We start from the raw sequence: 16,559 nt of genomic DNA, 5'->3' as shown, positions 1-16,559 counted from the left end.
ACCACTGACGCATGCAGAGGAGAAGGCACTCAGCATGAACACTGGAAAGCAGGGGCTGAAGGAATTCCTGGAGGGAGTTCATCAGAACCATTCACTCCCCAGGATACAAGTGCATTTGTAAAATGTAAGAGGCCTACCTATATATTTGATTTATTACATAGGCTACTTTTGATATATCCATTTCTTAGGCTCTGGGTTGGGTTCTTTGTTGGTCTTAACAGATTCTGATGGTAATATGTGAATCTTCCTGTCACAACAGAAGCCCAGGATGTTGTAAGTATACGATTAAATAAAGCTTAAATTATGATAAGCAGTATTATAAAGTGTAATATTAATACAGTTTATACACATCACATGATTTCTGATGTTTGTGTTGCGTAGCTTAAATGATGCAACTTGATCTCCAAGTATATTGACTTTATTATCTCCCCTCTGCCCCAGAGTGTGGAAGAACAGCAGGAGGAGGGTCCGTCACATTCTGCTGCACAGATGCACACCGTTCAGTGATGTTCATTAAATGCCAGAGTTCAATTCTGTAAGAGTAATGAGTAACTATGTCTTGTAACTCTAAATCTTCTTTTAAGTTACCGGTTATTGAGTTGTATAAACTAAATCTCAAGGAAATGTTATACTTGTACCACAAGATTGAAAAGACAGATCTAGAAATTGAAATTCCCAAACACAAGCTGGAGATGAGTGTATAGTTAAAGGTGAATTGTATGAATTATTGGAAGAATCATAAAATCTAACAATTGCCTTTATATTTGTAGGAAATGAAAAAAAAATCCAACAAGTCGACATTTTGTCAACAATACGGCACACAAGAAAAGCTCGACAATCAAAGGAAGCAGGAGGGCAGCACGCTCCGAACCTGACGCCGACTGGCAGCTGGTACGTAACCATCGACGAGGGGCGCAATGGTTTAAGGAATCCGGATTGCATTAATTAAGGACGGTCAAGGGAGACATGTCAACAGGATGCAAGAGCGGATGTCGCCGGCCCCTTGATCAAGGATGACGCTTTACTGATAGATTTGGTGTTCCTTTATTAAATTCCATACGCATACCGTCCGTTACAGCATTCTCCACCGTAAGAGCTATGGTAATACAACATTAAAATTAGCATACTTTAAAACGCACTAAAACATCATTCATTCATACTTCAATAAACAATACGTAAATCCATATAAAAAAATCATATTATTATTTACACTCCCACCAAAATTGTGAATGTAAATCCGTACAACAATGAATAATTTTCAGTGCAGAAATAACCCTTACACCGAAAAAATAACCTTAGGAACCCTCTAACAACAAGATGAGCTTTTGCACTGGTCGCTCAACAACTGAAGTTTTATTGCAACGTTGACCTTTACTGTCCAGTTTCTTATCTCCAAGGGAGATTTTCACTCTTCTTACGAGGCTATCCTCTCTGCTGTCAGTTTCTACCACTCTTCCCAGTCTCTATTCACCTCAAGGTAACAGTTTGTCCACATCCAAACGACATTGCCCACCTTTAGGTTCCTTTTTGCTAAATGCTATTTTTGTCTTGCAATGATTATGTAAACATACGCCCTTCTCCAACGGTACCAGAACTGCTTCGTCAGAAACTGCACCCAACGGCATCTCAGTTTCCCATACAGATCTTCCTTATGGAATGAGCCAGTGGAGGCAGGGCTGTGCTGGTTTTCATCTGAAGCAGGTGATTGGAAGTCAGAGGCTCTAAACTTTTAGGATCCTTTAAGTTATCCACTGTTAGAGATCTACTGTTTACTATGGCCATGGCTTCATACAATACAGTCCTTAAGGAAGCATCATTGAGTTTGCCATGAGCAAGTGATAACGTGGTATTCAACACACTTCTTTATCTGACGCACAAAGTCACTTTGGTTTTGTGAAAGATTTACATGTAGTCTCTTTTTTTAAAGGTCCATGCACACACTTTTTTCATGCTACACAATGCTAAAGAATTGGACCTTGATGTCCTTGGACCTATGTGTCTGTAACTTTTCATGCCAAAAAGCTCTGTACGTAGATCGCCCACACGCCCGTCTGAAAATGTGTGTTTTAAGCTCTCGTCCACAATGCTCTGTTTTAGGAATGTGTCGCAAGCGAAATTGATTGCCACACCCCTTTGAGGAAGCGCGACTAGAGGCAGTATGTTTGAATGTGTATTCATTACAGAACACATTTAATATACAGTATATCAGACAATTACACATGCACGGAATAAATCAGTATCTCAGAAATTCATAAACAATTTTTACTATTTACAGATTAATCATAACGTACCTGGGAACTCTGGTTTACAAACATAGTTTTGGTTCTAAATACATATTGACCCAATATATTTTTAATTGCTTTTAGTAAGGTGTATGATAAATTAAGTGCTAACATATAACTAATAGAAATGTAGTTATTGTTTTTTTCTTTATAAATTTGACAGTACTATGTCTGCGTGTATCTCAAGTCGTTGCAGGTATCTAGCCTAGAAGTCTTGTTAGCTGGTGCTGGGGACTTCTAGGGTGAAGAGTCCAAGTTGTCATCCCATCTTCCTTGGTCTGGATCAGGGCAGTGTTTCCTGAGGGACAAGGCACCTATGTTGGACTTAGACCACCTGTGAAATACCTAAATTATTGTTTTTGTGGCAATACCTAAATAAAAGTTGAAATATTATGAAACATTTGTCTGTTTTCCCTCATAAAAAAATTGTTCAGTGAAAAAGCAATAGTCAAAGCCAACTTTATTGTCAACCAATGCACCAGCACTATAATGCTGGATAAGTTACCTTCACAGTTCAATGTGCAGACCACAAAATGAATGGGTAAGATTCATAGTTATGATGAAAGCATAGTTTCTGGAGTGGAACAGGTATAGTCATGGGCAGTTGGTTGGGGAGACGTGAGGATCTTTGTTGTCTTTATCACATTTTCACATTTTGTATGAATTATTGGAAGAATCATGAAGTCTAACAATTGCCTTTGTATTTGTAGCAAATGAAGAAAACCCAATAAATTATTATTTGCATTTATTCAGTTTCTTTTATTGGTGGTGGTGATAGTGGATTAAGACATTACGCCGAATCACATCTCTGGCTGTCCATCCATCCTGGTAATCTACAGGTTGGATGGAGTCTTCCTCAGGGTCTTGTATTTGTAGGGCAGGGTGTTGCCCCCCTCTAATAACTGCAATATTGTGGAGAACAACACATATCACAATAATGTCACGGGCCTCTCAGGTGTTTCCCTGAGGTGACGTAGGCACTAAAGACGTGCTTTCAACATTTCCACCCAGGCCCTTGTTCTGCAGGGCCACATTAAAGCGCTGCTGGGGGCCTGCTTCAGGTTCTGGGTAAGGGGTCAGTAGTGTGGGCTGGCATGGGTGACCCCTATCTCCAGCAGAAAGCCGTCAATCTCTCCTAGAAGAAAGTTCATATTACTTTGGTGCTGCATAGAAGTGCTCCTGTGAGTGTATAGCGCATGCATTAAAATAAGTTTATAGGACATACATGTACTTACCACAGTGCAGCTATGGGGTGCCGAATGTAAAAGGAGCACCTATACCTAGTTTTCTCACATTTAACTAAATGACACAACATGTTTTCTCACATTTAGTTAAATGTGCAAAAGTCAAAATGAAAATGTTAAATGTAAATGTTTAATGTAAATGTAAAATGTTAAATATAAATGTTAAATGTTTGCCGAGTGTAAACTGAATATTCATGAATGTGCAAGTAGACTACACCCCTACTCTCAAACAGCGCTGGTCTAAGATCAGAGACGCAAACTCAAACACCTCCAACAGTGCGCGCAAACCCCGCCCACATCTGATCTGGAAACTTTTGTTTTTAGCCTGGACGTAACTTCGGCTAGCTAGTAAAGTTAGCTAACTAATTCTCCACCGGCGCCACAGAAATATTCTATTTAAACCTACTTAACTCCCTATTAATGGTGTTTACGACAGAACAGCAGTTTGAAGCAGAGCCTCAGCCCGCACACCTGCCGTTACAGCCCATTCAATCTCCCCCAACGGGAGGGAGTCGAGCTGGCGGCCATGATGGCTTCAACTTCAGGCTTCTCTCTAGTATTTTCGTGCACCGATCCAGAGTCAGATGTGGGCGGAGCTATGCGTACTGTTTTGACGTGTTTGAGTCTGCGTCACTGATCTAGGATATTAGGGGGTGGAGTCTACTTAAATATTCAGTTCGATCATTTAACATTTAGATTTAACATTTAGATTTACATTTAAAATTTACATTTAACATTTACATTTAACATTTACATTTAGACTTTTGCACATTTAACTAAATGTGAGAAAAACATGTTATGTCATTTAGTTAAATGTGAGAAAACTAGTTATAGGCGTTACTTTTACATTCGGCACCCCATATGTGTCACGATCTGGGTTTTGTTTCTTGTTGTTTCCTTGTTTTATTTTGGTTCCAGGTTCCATTTCCGGTTTTATTTTGGTAGCACTCCCGGTTTCTGTTCTGTTCCTGCTTTACTTCCTGTTTACCCGTTGTCACAGCTGTTTCCCTGTCAGTACCGGTCTTCATTACACACACCTGTTTAGTATCAGTAATCTAGTCACGTTGTATTTAACCACCACCAGTGTCCTCAGTTCCCCGCCAGATCGTCGTTTGTGTTTCCTGAGTATCCCGAGTTCCCTGAGTTCCTGAGTTTCCTCGTTCTAGTGTTTCGTGTCCGTGACCCTCGGTTGTACCGCCATCTGTAAGCGAACCTGGACTAACTACTTACCGTGAGTTTTGCCTTATCCCTGCCTGTACTTTTGCCGTGACCACCTGTGTACGAACCCTGCCTGTCTACTGGACCTGAGATCGCTTGCTCCCCGTCTGTGTTTAAGTCCGAGATCTTTTGTGTATGACCTGGACCGCCTTACTCTGCTTATTGCAATAAACCCGTGTTTAATCATTATCCTGCCTCGGTGCTGTGCATGTGGGTCCTTTATCTGCCGATCCGTGTCGAGTCCTGTCCCAGTTCAGTCGAGTCCTGTCCCAGTTCAGTCGAGTCCTGTCCCAGTACAGTCGAGTCCTGTCCCAGTACAGTCGAGTCCTGTCCCAGTTCAGTCCAGTCACGCGCAGGTCTTGTCCCAGTCAGAGGACACCACCTGTCGAACGGGTTTCTAGGCACACCCGATCAGGCCCGACGTCTGCTCCGTCGAGCTCGGCGGTTGCAAGCAGCCAAGCCGGCTCCGGAGTAGACGCCGTCTCAGTCGCTGCCGGCTCTAGTGAGGAGCCTGAGAGCAGCGCCGCCGGCTCCAGTGGGGAGCCTGAGAGCAGCGCCGCCGGCTCCAGTGGGGAGCCTGAGAGCAGCGCCGCCGGCTCCAGTGGGGAGCCTGAGAGCAGCGCCGCCGGCTCCAGTGGGGAGCCTGAGAGCAGCGCCGCCGGCTCTAGTAAGGACGCCGCTCCTGTTCCTGTCGGCCAAGTAGAGGTCGTTCCTGTTCCTGTCGGCCAAGTAGAGGTCGTTCCTGTTCCTGTCGGCCAAGTAGAGGTCGTTCCTGTTCCTGTCGGCCAAGTAGAGGTCGTTCCTGTTCCTGTCGGCCATGTTGAAGCCGTTCCTGTTCCTGTCGGCCATGTTGAAGCCGTTCCTGTTCCTGTCGGCCATGTTGAGGCCGTTCCTGTTCCTGTCGGCCATGTTGCGGCCGTTCCAGTCCCTGTCGGCCATGTTGCGGCCGTTCCAGTCCCTGTCGGCCATTGTCGGCCATGTTGCGGCCGTTCCAGTCCCTGTTCCTGTTCCTGTCGGCCATGTTGCGGCCGTTCCAGTCCCTGTTCCTGTTCCTGTCGGCCATGTTGCGGCCGTTCCAGTTCCTGTCTCAGTCCCTGTCGGCCATGTTGCGGCCGTTCCAGTTCCTGTCCCAGTCCCTGTCGGCCATGTTGCGGCCGTTCCAGTTCCTGTCACCCTCGGAGCCGCAACGCCCGCCGGCCTGCTGCAGCTCCTGCGCACCTCCAGGAGGAGGTCGCACCAGCCGCAGTTCCTGCGCACCTCCGGGAGGGGGTCGCGCCCGCCGCAGTCCCGGCGGACCTCCGGGAGGGGGTCGCGCCCGCCGCAGTCCCGGCGGACCTCCGGGAGGGGGTCGCGCCCGTCGCAGTCCTGGCGGACCTCCGGGAGGGGGTCGCGCCCGTCGCAATTCCTGCCGCACCTGCATCGGTTCCTGGCGGCTCGGCTCCGGCCGCACCTGCATCGGTTCCTGGCGGCTCGGCTCCGGCCGCATCTGCACCTGTGTCTCTTCGCGGTGGTCCAAGGTGGACGCCACTGGTTCCTGTGTCTCGTCGCGGTGGTCCAAGGTGGACGCCGCTGGTTCCTGTGTCTCGTCGCGGTGGTCCAAGGTGGACGCCGCTGGTTCCTGTGTCTCGTCGCGGTGGTCCAAGGTGGACGCCGCTGGTTCCTGTTTCTCGTCGCGGTGGTCCAAGAAAGACGCTGCTGGTTCCTGTCTCTCGTCGCGGTGGTCCAAGGTGGACGCCGCTGGTTCCTGTGTCTCGTCGCGGTGGTCCAAGGTGGACGCCGCTGGTTCCTGTTTCTCGTCGCGGTGGTCCAAGAAAGACGCTGCTGGTTCCTGTCTCTCGTCGCGGTGGTCCAAGGAGGCCATGTTGAAGCCGTTCCTGTTTCTGTCGGCCATGTTGAAGCCGTTCCTGTTCCTGTCGGCCATGTTGCGGCCGTTCCTGTTCCTGTCGGCCATGTTGCGGCCGTTCCAGTCCCTGTCGGCCATGTTGCGGCCGTTCCAGTCCCTGTCGGCCATGTTGCGGCCGTTCCAGTCCCTGTCGGCCATGTTGCGGCCGTTCCAGTCCCTGTCGGCCATGTTGCGGCCGTTCCAGTCCCTGTCGGCCATGTTGCGGCTGTTCCAGTCCCTGTTCCTGTTCCTGTCGGCCATGTTGCGGCCGTTCCAGTCCCTGTTCCTGTTCCTGTCGGCCATGTTGCGGCCGTTCCAGTTCCTGTCCCAGTCCCTGTCGGCCATGTTGCGGCCGTTCCAGTTCCTGTCCCAGTCCCTGTCGGCCATGTTGCGGCCGTTCCAGTTCCTGTCACCCTCGGAGCCGCAACGCCCGCCGGCCTCCAGGAGGAGTCTAGTCCAGGCCCCCGTCCAGTCGAGTCTAGTCCAGGCCCCCGTCCAGTCGAGTCCTGTCCCAGTTCAGTCGAGTCCTGTCCCAGTTCAGTCGAGTCCTGTCCCAGTACAGTCGAGTCCTGTCCCAGTACAGTCGAGTCACGCGCAGGTCTTGTCCCAGTCAGAGGACACCACCTGTCGAACGGGTGCTAGGCACACCCGATCAGGCCCGACGTCTGCTCCATCGAGCTCGGCGGTTGCAAGCAGCCAAGCCGGCTCCGGAGTAGACGCCGTCTCAGTCGCTGCCGGCTCTAGTGAGGAGCCTGAGAGCAGCGCCGCCGGCTCCAGTGAGGAGCCTGAGAGCAGCGCCGCCGGCTCCAGTGGAGAGCCTGAGAGCAGCGCCGCCGGCTCCAGTGGGGAGCCTGAGAGCAGCGCCGCCGGCTCCAGTGGGGAGCCTGAGAGCAGCGCCGCCGGCTCCAGTGGGGAGCCTGAGAGCAGCGCCGCCGGCTCTAGTAAGGACGCCGCTCCTGTTCCTGTCGGCCAAGTAGAGGTCGTTCCTGTTCCTGTCGGCCAAGTAGAGGTCGTTCCTGTTCCTGTCGGCCATGTTGAAGCCGTTCCTGTTCCTGTCGACCATGTTGAAGCCGTTCCTGTTCCTGTCGGCCATGTTGAGGCCGTTCCAGTCCCTGTACCTGTTCCTGTCGGCCATGTTGCGGCCGTTCCAGTCCCTGTTCCTGTTCCTGTCGGCCATGTTGCGGCCATTCCAGTTCCTGTCCCAGTCCCTGTCGGCCATGTTGCGGCCGTTCCAGTTCCTGTCCCAGTCCCTGTCGGCCATGTTGCGGCCGTTCCAGTTCCTGTCACCCTCGGAGCCGCAACGCCCGCCGGCCTGCTGCAGCTCCTGCGCACCTCCAGGAGGAGGTCGCGCCAGCCGCAGTCCCGGCGGACCTCCGGGAGGGGGTCGCGCCCGTCGCAGTCCCGGCGGACCTCCGGGAGGGGGTCGCGCCCGTCGCAATTCCTGCCGCACCTGCATCGGTTCCTGGCGGCTCGGCTCCGGCCGCACCTGCATCGGTTCCTGGCGGCTCGGCTCCGGCTGCATCTGCACCTGTGTCTCTTTGCGGTGGTCCAAGGTGGATGCCACTGGTTCCTGTGTCTCGTCGCGGTGGTCCAAGGTGGACGCCGCTGGTTCCTGTGTCTCGTCGCGGTGGTCCAAGGTGGACGCCGCTGGTTCCTGTGTCTCGTCGCGGTGGTCCAAGGTGGACGTCGCTGGTTCCTGTGTCTCGTTGCGGTGGTCCAAGGTGGACGCCGCTGGTTCCTGTTTCTCGTCGTGGTGGTCCAAGGAGGACGCTGCTGGTTCCTGTCTCTCGTCGCGGTGGTCCAAGGAGGACGCCGCTGGTTCCTGTTTCTCGTCGCGGTGGTCCAAGGAGGACGCCGCTGGTTCCTGTGTCTCGTCGCGGAGGTCCAAGGAGGACGTCTCTACGTCTGTCTTCGCCTCTGGTTCCTGCCTCGTCTCCACGTCTGTCTTCGCCTCTGGTTCCTGCCTCGTCTCCATGTCTGTCTTCGTCTCTGGTTCCTGCCTCGTCTCTGTCTCTGCTGCCGGACTGGTGGCCTCGCCCTCGGCGCATCCTGCTGCTTGGATGGCGCTGCCTCCTGCGGCGCCGTCCGCCTCGACTCCTCAACCTCCTGGATCAGCGTCCGCCAGGAGGACATCGCCGTTCGGGGGGGTCCCCGTGGACGCTGGCCCAGCCCAAGGGCACTGGGTGTGCCCCCCTGCCTCAGCGGCGGCTGGGCAGGACCTCGCCGCGTCTCCACCCGCCTTAAGAGGGAGCAGCGAGACGTCGTTCTGTTATCCATGCACCCTGGACTTCTCTCATGGACTTTGTTCTTGTTTCGTGGACATTAACGTTGGTTTTCTTGATTATGGGACTCGTTCTGGTTTTGTTTTTCGGGTAAGTCCTCTGGTCTGTCGTGTACGGCCGTGCATTTTGTTTTGATGGGGGTTCCCGTTTTTGCCCTCCCCCAGTCCGCCCTCCGCCCGCCCTGTCGGTGTTCCGTGCGGGTTGTTTTTGGTTCTTGCCCTCCGCCGGTCCTCCCTCCGCCCGCCCTGCTCGTTTTTTTTTCTTTGGTCGTCTGGAATCCGCCCTTGGGAGGGGGGTACTGTCACGATCTGGGTTTTGTTTCTTGTTGTTTCCTTGTTTTATTTTGGTTCCAGGTTCCATTTCCGGTTTTATTTTGGTAGCACTCCCGGTTTCTGTTCTGTTCCTGCTTTACTTCCTGTTTACCCGTTGTCACAGCTGTTTCCCTGTCAGTACCGGTCTTCATTACACACACCTGTTTAGTATCAGTAATCTAGTCACGTTGTATTTAACCACCACCAGTGTCCTCAGTTCCCCGCCAGATCGTCGTTTGTGTTTCCTGAGTATCCCGAGTTCCCTGAGTTCCTGAGTTTCCTCGTTCTAGTGTTTCGTGTCCGTGACCCTCGGTTGTACCGCCATCTGTAAGCGAACCTGGACTAACTACTTACCGTGAGTTTTGCCTTATCCCTGCCTGTACTTTTGCCGTGACCACCTGTGTACGAACCCTGCCTGTCTACTGGACCTGAGATCGCTTGCTCCCCGTCTATGTTTAAGTACGAGATCTTTTATGTATGACCTGAACCGCCTTACTCTGCTTATTGCAATAAACCCGTGTTTAATCATTATCCTGCCTCGGTGCTGTGCATGTGGGTCCTTTATCTGCCGATCCGTGACAATATGCAACCTGTTACTTAAGGTTGACTCACAATATATATTTATGAGTCATGACCAGAGTCGGGCCACTTGGCCTCCACGTTTGTGATGATATGTGCAGCATCACATATGATCTTGGTGGTGTAAAAAAATGATACGTGTCAGTTACTGTACAGTGGCCATTACAAAGAGTAGTCAGTGTACCTGCACATGTATTAGTTTATTTCCAGAGGTCACAGCAAGATGATATTAACTGATCATCATTTTTCAGATTAGTTTTACTGATTTAGCGCTTTCTTCACTTTTTTTCCCCAGAAAGTAGCAGTAAGTATTCCTATTCCCCAAATATGTGTTGTAAATCCATTTAAGTAGGGGCGCACACACGCGCTCACACACACGCACGCGCTCGCTCACACACGCACGCGCTCGCTCACACACTCACTCGCTCAGTACAGTCTGCGGTCAAAGGATGCAAATAACTCGCAGGAATCAGCCCGTCCCAAGAGGCGAAATCTACATTTGTCAACGTCGGGGCCGTCTTCTCTCCTCCTTCTGCGTTGTCACCAGGGTCACTGGTAAAAACTCTGCTGGAGACTATAGCCCACTAGCCTCTGCGGCTAACTGCATGCAGCTCTGGAGTCTCTACCGTCCGTCGGTGGCATCCAGGTTGTCAGCCATCTTCCCCTTACAAACCTATACTCCTACTGTCCGTCACCTGCCTGTCCTTTGCTCTCTTCTTTTTGCCGTCACCTCCACCCCGCCGCTCTGTCAATCAGCATACCAGCATCCAGGTAGGACACTTAATTTAGTTTGAGATTGGACAATGAAAACGATGTAGGTTGCACACACCACAGCCACGTTTTACCACAGTACATTTCACGCAAACTATAGAATCTGAATGCACACATGACACAGAAATAAAACACATAGAACTCTTAAGGCATTTCTAGCTACATTGAGACGAATTAAAAAATTAAATACCATATACCTGCAATCCTGTGAAATACCTCTGTAATGGCTCTGAGGAGTTTGTGGCCACACAACAAAGATTCGCAGGAAAGCGAGGACAAGGCACACTTCTCTAACTTTTCTACATACGGTGGCTTTACTAATGTGCTCAGCATCTCCAATGTTATAAAGAAAACTACCGTTTACAAAAAAATCGAAACGCAACACAATGAATCTGCTCAGATGTAAGAGCACTGCCACGATGGGTGATGTGTCTGATGAATGGGTGGATAAGCTTATTAATGTATCTTTTGGAGTCTCGAGAAAAATGGTACCCCTCAAATAAATATGCAAGCGGATATGACAAAATTAACTTGTGGCTTCAAAATCCTCTCGCGACGAAAATTCAATGCTCTGCAAATTAATACAGCCTCCTCATCTACAGGATCGTCTACAAACAGACATGCCATTTTGGTCAGACTGGTTTCTTCTATGGAGCTGAATCATTATTGAGACCAGAACCATTAGGAACAACTATGTGTAGGTATACTCCCCCATGGCAAGTTCTGTGCCACTACTGGACTACAACACCAAGGTGTGACCCTCCACACACAGCAGGGGGCACCACAGTTCAAACTAAACAAGCTTTTTAGCCTGAGTATTAAAGTTGAACTATTAAGTATTGATGTTTATTTAAAAACACGTTTCCAGATCCTTCCACCACGTGGATCAGGGTTATCAGCTTTCAGTTTGACTGTGAGCCTTCAGACATAGAGCTGTCTCTATGGGCGGAGCATCTCATTGTCAGATAGAACATGAACTTTGCCACTTGAGTCACAATTGGTTTTTAGTTTGTGCTGTGGAAGGAAACCTTGGTAAGTAAGAAATATTTGACATGTTTTAAGCTGTGCTATAAGGTTGAACAAAGAATAGAATAGACCTGGATGAATGAGTTGGTAATGTAATAATACTACTCTGTGTTTCTGATGAAACCAAGTATTTGTGCAGGTTTTTCCTTCTCAAGTGGTCACATCGTTGTCTGGCTGCTATTCATCCAAGGATTGCACAGCTATAGTGATAAAGGATAGATGGTTATTGGCATATAGTTGCTGGTTCTCCAGGGTCCAGTATGTTTTCAATAAAGGTTTGACCCCAGACACCTTAAAACCTGTGAAGACATAGCCTGTGAGCAGAGATTGGTTTAATATGGACAAACTGATTTAAGGTAGAACTGTTTTGAGTTTGATTTAGTTGCCATTGTGCTGGGACTCTGAGGCAGTGCCTACAGAGCTGAAACAAACCTAGGCTTGTTTTATTCTGCTTTAAGCAGAATCATCTACGTAATCCTGGCAACAGCATTGTCACCAACATAGTTGAGGTTGTTTCCAATCGCTGTAACATCTGTGATGGTCAATTCAACAGTTAGTAAGAAATGGTGAGGTAGCAGAGGGTTTAGAGGACGAACTATTAAATGATCAACTTCACCCTCATATGTCAGGACAAAATTGAAAATGAGTGGCTGTATTTACCTGCTGAGTAAAACCCAGCCATGAATAGATCCAGTGTTAAGACAGTTACTGTCAACATAAATTAATGTTAATGTCATTTTTCAAGTAAGTCAGATAAATTTTCAGTTGGTAGCTATGATCATGAAGCAGGAGAAGGCAACAACACAGAACACAGCTGGTCTAAGTTCCAGAGTCAGGGTGGCAAGAATCTACAGAGACCGAGTTGTCACAGTGTAGCTGGGTCATAATAGTAGACACGCTCTGTCCAAAGTGCAGATGGATTATGTTTCTGCTACTAACCCAAAGGTTTTCCCCTAAAACTGCTCCAGTTATCTATGAAGCCCACATGGTTTGCTGAAAGCCACCTAGATGTTTGTGTGTGATAAGGAGCAAGAGCAGCCACTTATCAGCATCTCACATACATCGAACTGAACCTCAGCCTTAACAACATGTTCAGGTTCTGTCAAAGGACTATATCAAAGGACTCTTATCTGAATATCAGTGGTAAAGTGTAGCACTTTATTATTTACCTTCCAACGTAGCAAACAATCAAATGTATTAGCAACCTTTAGATTATTTACCTGGACAGACTCACCTGTGCAGTGCATTTAAGAGTGCTGCTGTAAACTGATATAATTCCCTGAAGTCACATTCACTTCCTCTAAACCATAAAACAGCTGATTCATGAAATCGGTCTAGGAGATGAAGTCAGCTCCACCTGAAGGATGAAAAAAAGATTTTAGAATGCAATACAAAACAAAACATGTTGAGCTCAAATCATGTTCCTAAACATTCAAATTATAATTTTAAATATGACTGGCATAGCATTTCATGTGCTTTGTCATGGCACTGCTAGGTGACGGATCCCCATGCACAGCGCTGACAAGGCTTGGTGTTTCAGAAAGTTTGATAGGAATCGTAGTCAGGCAGGCAAAGGTCGGTACACAGCTGAAGCAGGTAAAGGTACAGACAAGGTTCAGGAAAAAGCATGGTCAGGCAGGCAATGGTCATAACCAGGCGATCCAACACAGGCAGAGGTACCGACAGGGACTAGGCGAAGACAGGATAACAATGAGAACAGATCTGGATCCTACACAGACTGGAAATCAAGATGAACGCTAGATAGTGACGACAACACACAACAATCAGGCAAAGGGGCGGGGCATGAAGTGTTACTTAAATACAGAGTTAATTGCTAAGTGAATGCAGCTGGTAAGACGTGACATCAAGCTAGAACACAGGCAGGAACTAAACAGGAAATAAAACAAAGTAAAACAGGAAACTATACACGACAACAATATTGGATCCGTGACATACTACAAGTACATTTGGTATGTAAGTCTCTGTTCTGTGCGCAATTTTTGCATGAATATGAACTCCGAAATGCTGAAAGTGTTCAAGTCCGAGGTGAGAGGGGTCGGCTACAATCCTGGCTTGCTCGTCCCCGGGTCCTGGAGATGTGCAGTTCCTGGAGAGAGAGAGAGAGGAAGGTGGCAGCCGATCACCTTCTCTGCAGAGTGTATGACACGCTGCATCTTGGCCTTGTCTCTGGCTGTGGACCCAGCGAACCAGACTGTAATAGAGGATGCCTGCCTCAGGAAGTACATCATCTGCTGAGCCTCTTGGTGATGGAGCTGATGTTCTGTTGCACTTGAGGTCTTGGCTGATGATGGTGCCCAGGAAGCGGAAGACCTCCACGGAGGTCACTGGGGTGGCACAGAGGATGACAGAAAGAGGGAGGCTAGGTCCTTCCTGTCATCTCCGATGTCTTCAGAGCATTGAGCTCCAGTTTATTAGCGCTGCACCATGACACCGGACTGGTTATCTCATTGCTGTAGGCCGACTCTTATGTAAAACAATACATAAACAATATGAAAAATATATAAGTCTGGGTACTTATAAGTAATATAAGGATGAAGACTGTACAGATAGACATATAAGACAATGAAATTTAAAGTGTCTTGTCTAGTCATTGTTTATTGTCATTACGGTCTTATTTTGGTGACTTTCTGTTTAGTTCCTGTTTCCATTCTAGTAAATTTATGCTTGACTACCGGTCATGTGGTTTACCAGCTGTTTTCAGTTAGTTATTAGTTTAATTATTTAAACCTTAGTTCTCACCATATTCGTCGCCAAAAAGTGTTAATAGCATCAGACTCAAGTAGTGCTTTAATAAGTATCAAAAATTATAAGTAAAAAAAAATCAAAAAAACCCAGAGGGAATTATTTTGCACACTTTGATCACACAGTTGGAGGTACACACAAGAAGGTAGGGAGATTAAAAAATAAGAACACACATCTACATACAATCACATCTAATTACTAGCTAAAGTTTTATCATACAGGTTATTGCATGGATGAAGATCAACCCTTACAGAGAGGGCCAGCTGCTGAAGCCAAGCAAATCAGTTAAGCAAACATTGCTTAACTGAAACACTGAACAACACAATTCTATTCATTTTTATTCAGAAAAAAAAGTTTCTTAATGGTTTCCCACACAGGGGAAATCCTCCTTTTCCTCACAGGTTCCATCCTATCACCAATCTTACTCTCTTCACTTTCTTACTGTAAATCTCTCTCCCTAAACTGTCCAAGCTATATTCGAACTATCTCCAAATTATATAAACGCTATCCAAACTCTATACCAAACTTTCCAAACTCTCAACTGACCCAACGCTCTTTCAACAACCCACATTTTGAATGGAGCATGAGGGATCTATATCACTGTCAAAACTCTCTGTAAAACCCGAACTACTTCCCGTATCAGTCACACGGTACAGCCGGGCAGCGAGGCTTCACACGTCATAATTTTTAGCCCCTCCCCTAAATAAAGAAAGCCTCGATACGCGCTTCACAGAAGCGCCCCTCTCCCCTACTCGGCACACAGTCAGTGTGAGTTATCCTGTAGTCCATCACCACCTCTTTTGTTTTCTCCTCATTCAAATAGAGGCTGTTATGACTTCACCACAAGGTTAAAAGGTTCACCTTGCTCCTATAGTTTGGAGATGGTTCCATCTCTATTAGAGATGAGACCCACCACAGTTGTGTCATCCGCAAACTTCACCAAGATGTTGCTGCGGTATGTTGGTGTGCAGTTGTGGGTCAGCAGAGTGAAGAGGAGGGGGCTCAGCACACATCCTTGGGTTGCCACTGTCTTCATTATGATGTTTTTGGACATGTTCTTGTCGACCCTGACTGACTGGAGTCTAAAGGATGACTTCTTTGGAACAGGTGATTGTTGTGGTTTTGAAGCATGATGGTCTGGTCCAACAAAATTTATGTTGAGCTGGCTAAGAGATCTCTTAACACTGGCTCGAGACAGAGTTAGGTCCTGGTCAGTGGGGGAAGGTGTGCTTTTCTGTGCTGGGCTGTTGTTAGCTGCTTCAAAGTGGCCAAAGAAGTTGTTTAACAGAGTTCAGCAGAGAGGTGTTACTGTGACAGGTCTGTGGTAGAGGGTTGACAAAGGATCCAGTCTCATTCAACAGGTAGAATCTGTCCATGAAACGTAGCGTCCAACTCACAGACAGGCCAATAAAGTTGCTGGATGCTGGATGAAAGGTGCAACTGTGCATACAAACAAACAGGAGCAGATCATCAAACCAATCATCAGCGCTGCTGATGCGATTGACAGAGGGGCGGAGCTAATCAGCTACACCTGAAAAAAGTTTTTCGGTAATGTATGCATAAATCAAACAGACATCAAAACATGACGAACAGCAGTGCCTAAACTATTTTATATTGGCTCTACGATGCCGTAGATCATACAGAAACCAAAACTATCATATAAATACAATAATTATTGATAATTATGTTAACCCAGGTTACGAAACACTGCCTTAGAATATTTATGTTGCCTGTTCTAAAGGCAGTGTTTCTTTACCTCAATATTATTACATTTATTAGATTTAATTCCAACTATCACAATGAAAAAACAAAAGTCATTCAGACTTGACAGACTGAATAATAAACTGATTCAACAAAATTTGAACTAATCAGTTTTCAAAACCTCATTTAGATATAAGAATAATAAGAATAAGAATGCCTTTATTAGTCCCACAGCGGGGAAATTCCCATCAGCAGCCAGGTTGCCCGGCGCTAGTCCGACAGTGGAAGCAATTTGCAGTACAAAACGTAAAATAAAACGCACACACATAAAGTGTCACACAGTACAAGTGGAAACCTTGCTGGAATTTTTTCTTGGGTTCATCAGGGCAGATAGATAAGGTCGGAGAGCAGACGGTGAGACTGTAAGGAGGGGAGGGGGGGTGTATCTGAATCAGTGTAGTGAAGTGTTGTTTATAGAAGTATGACCGAGGTCGACCAAG

Source organism: Betta splendens, chromosome 4, assembly GCF_900634795.4.
Source record: "Betta splendens chromosome 4, fBetSpl5.4, whole genome shotgun sequence".
Classification (NCBI taxonomy): Eukaryota; Metazoa; Chordata; class Actinopteri; order Anabantiformes; family Osphronemidae; genus Betta; species Betta splendens.
The sequence above is the reverse complement of the archived record's forward strand: the minus strand, read 5'-3'. Positions refer to the sequence as shown.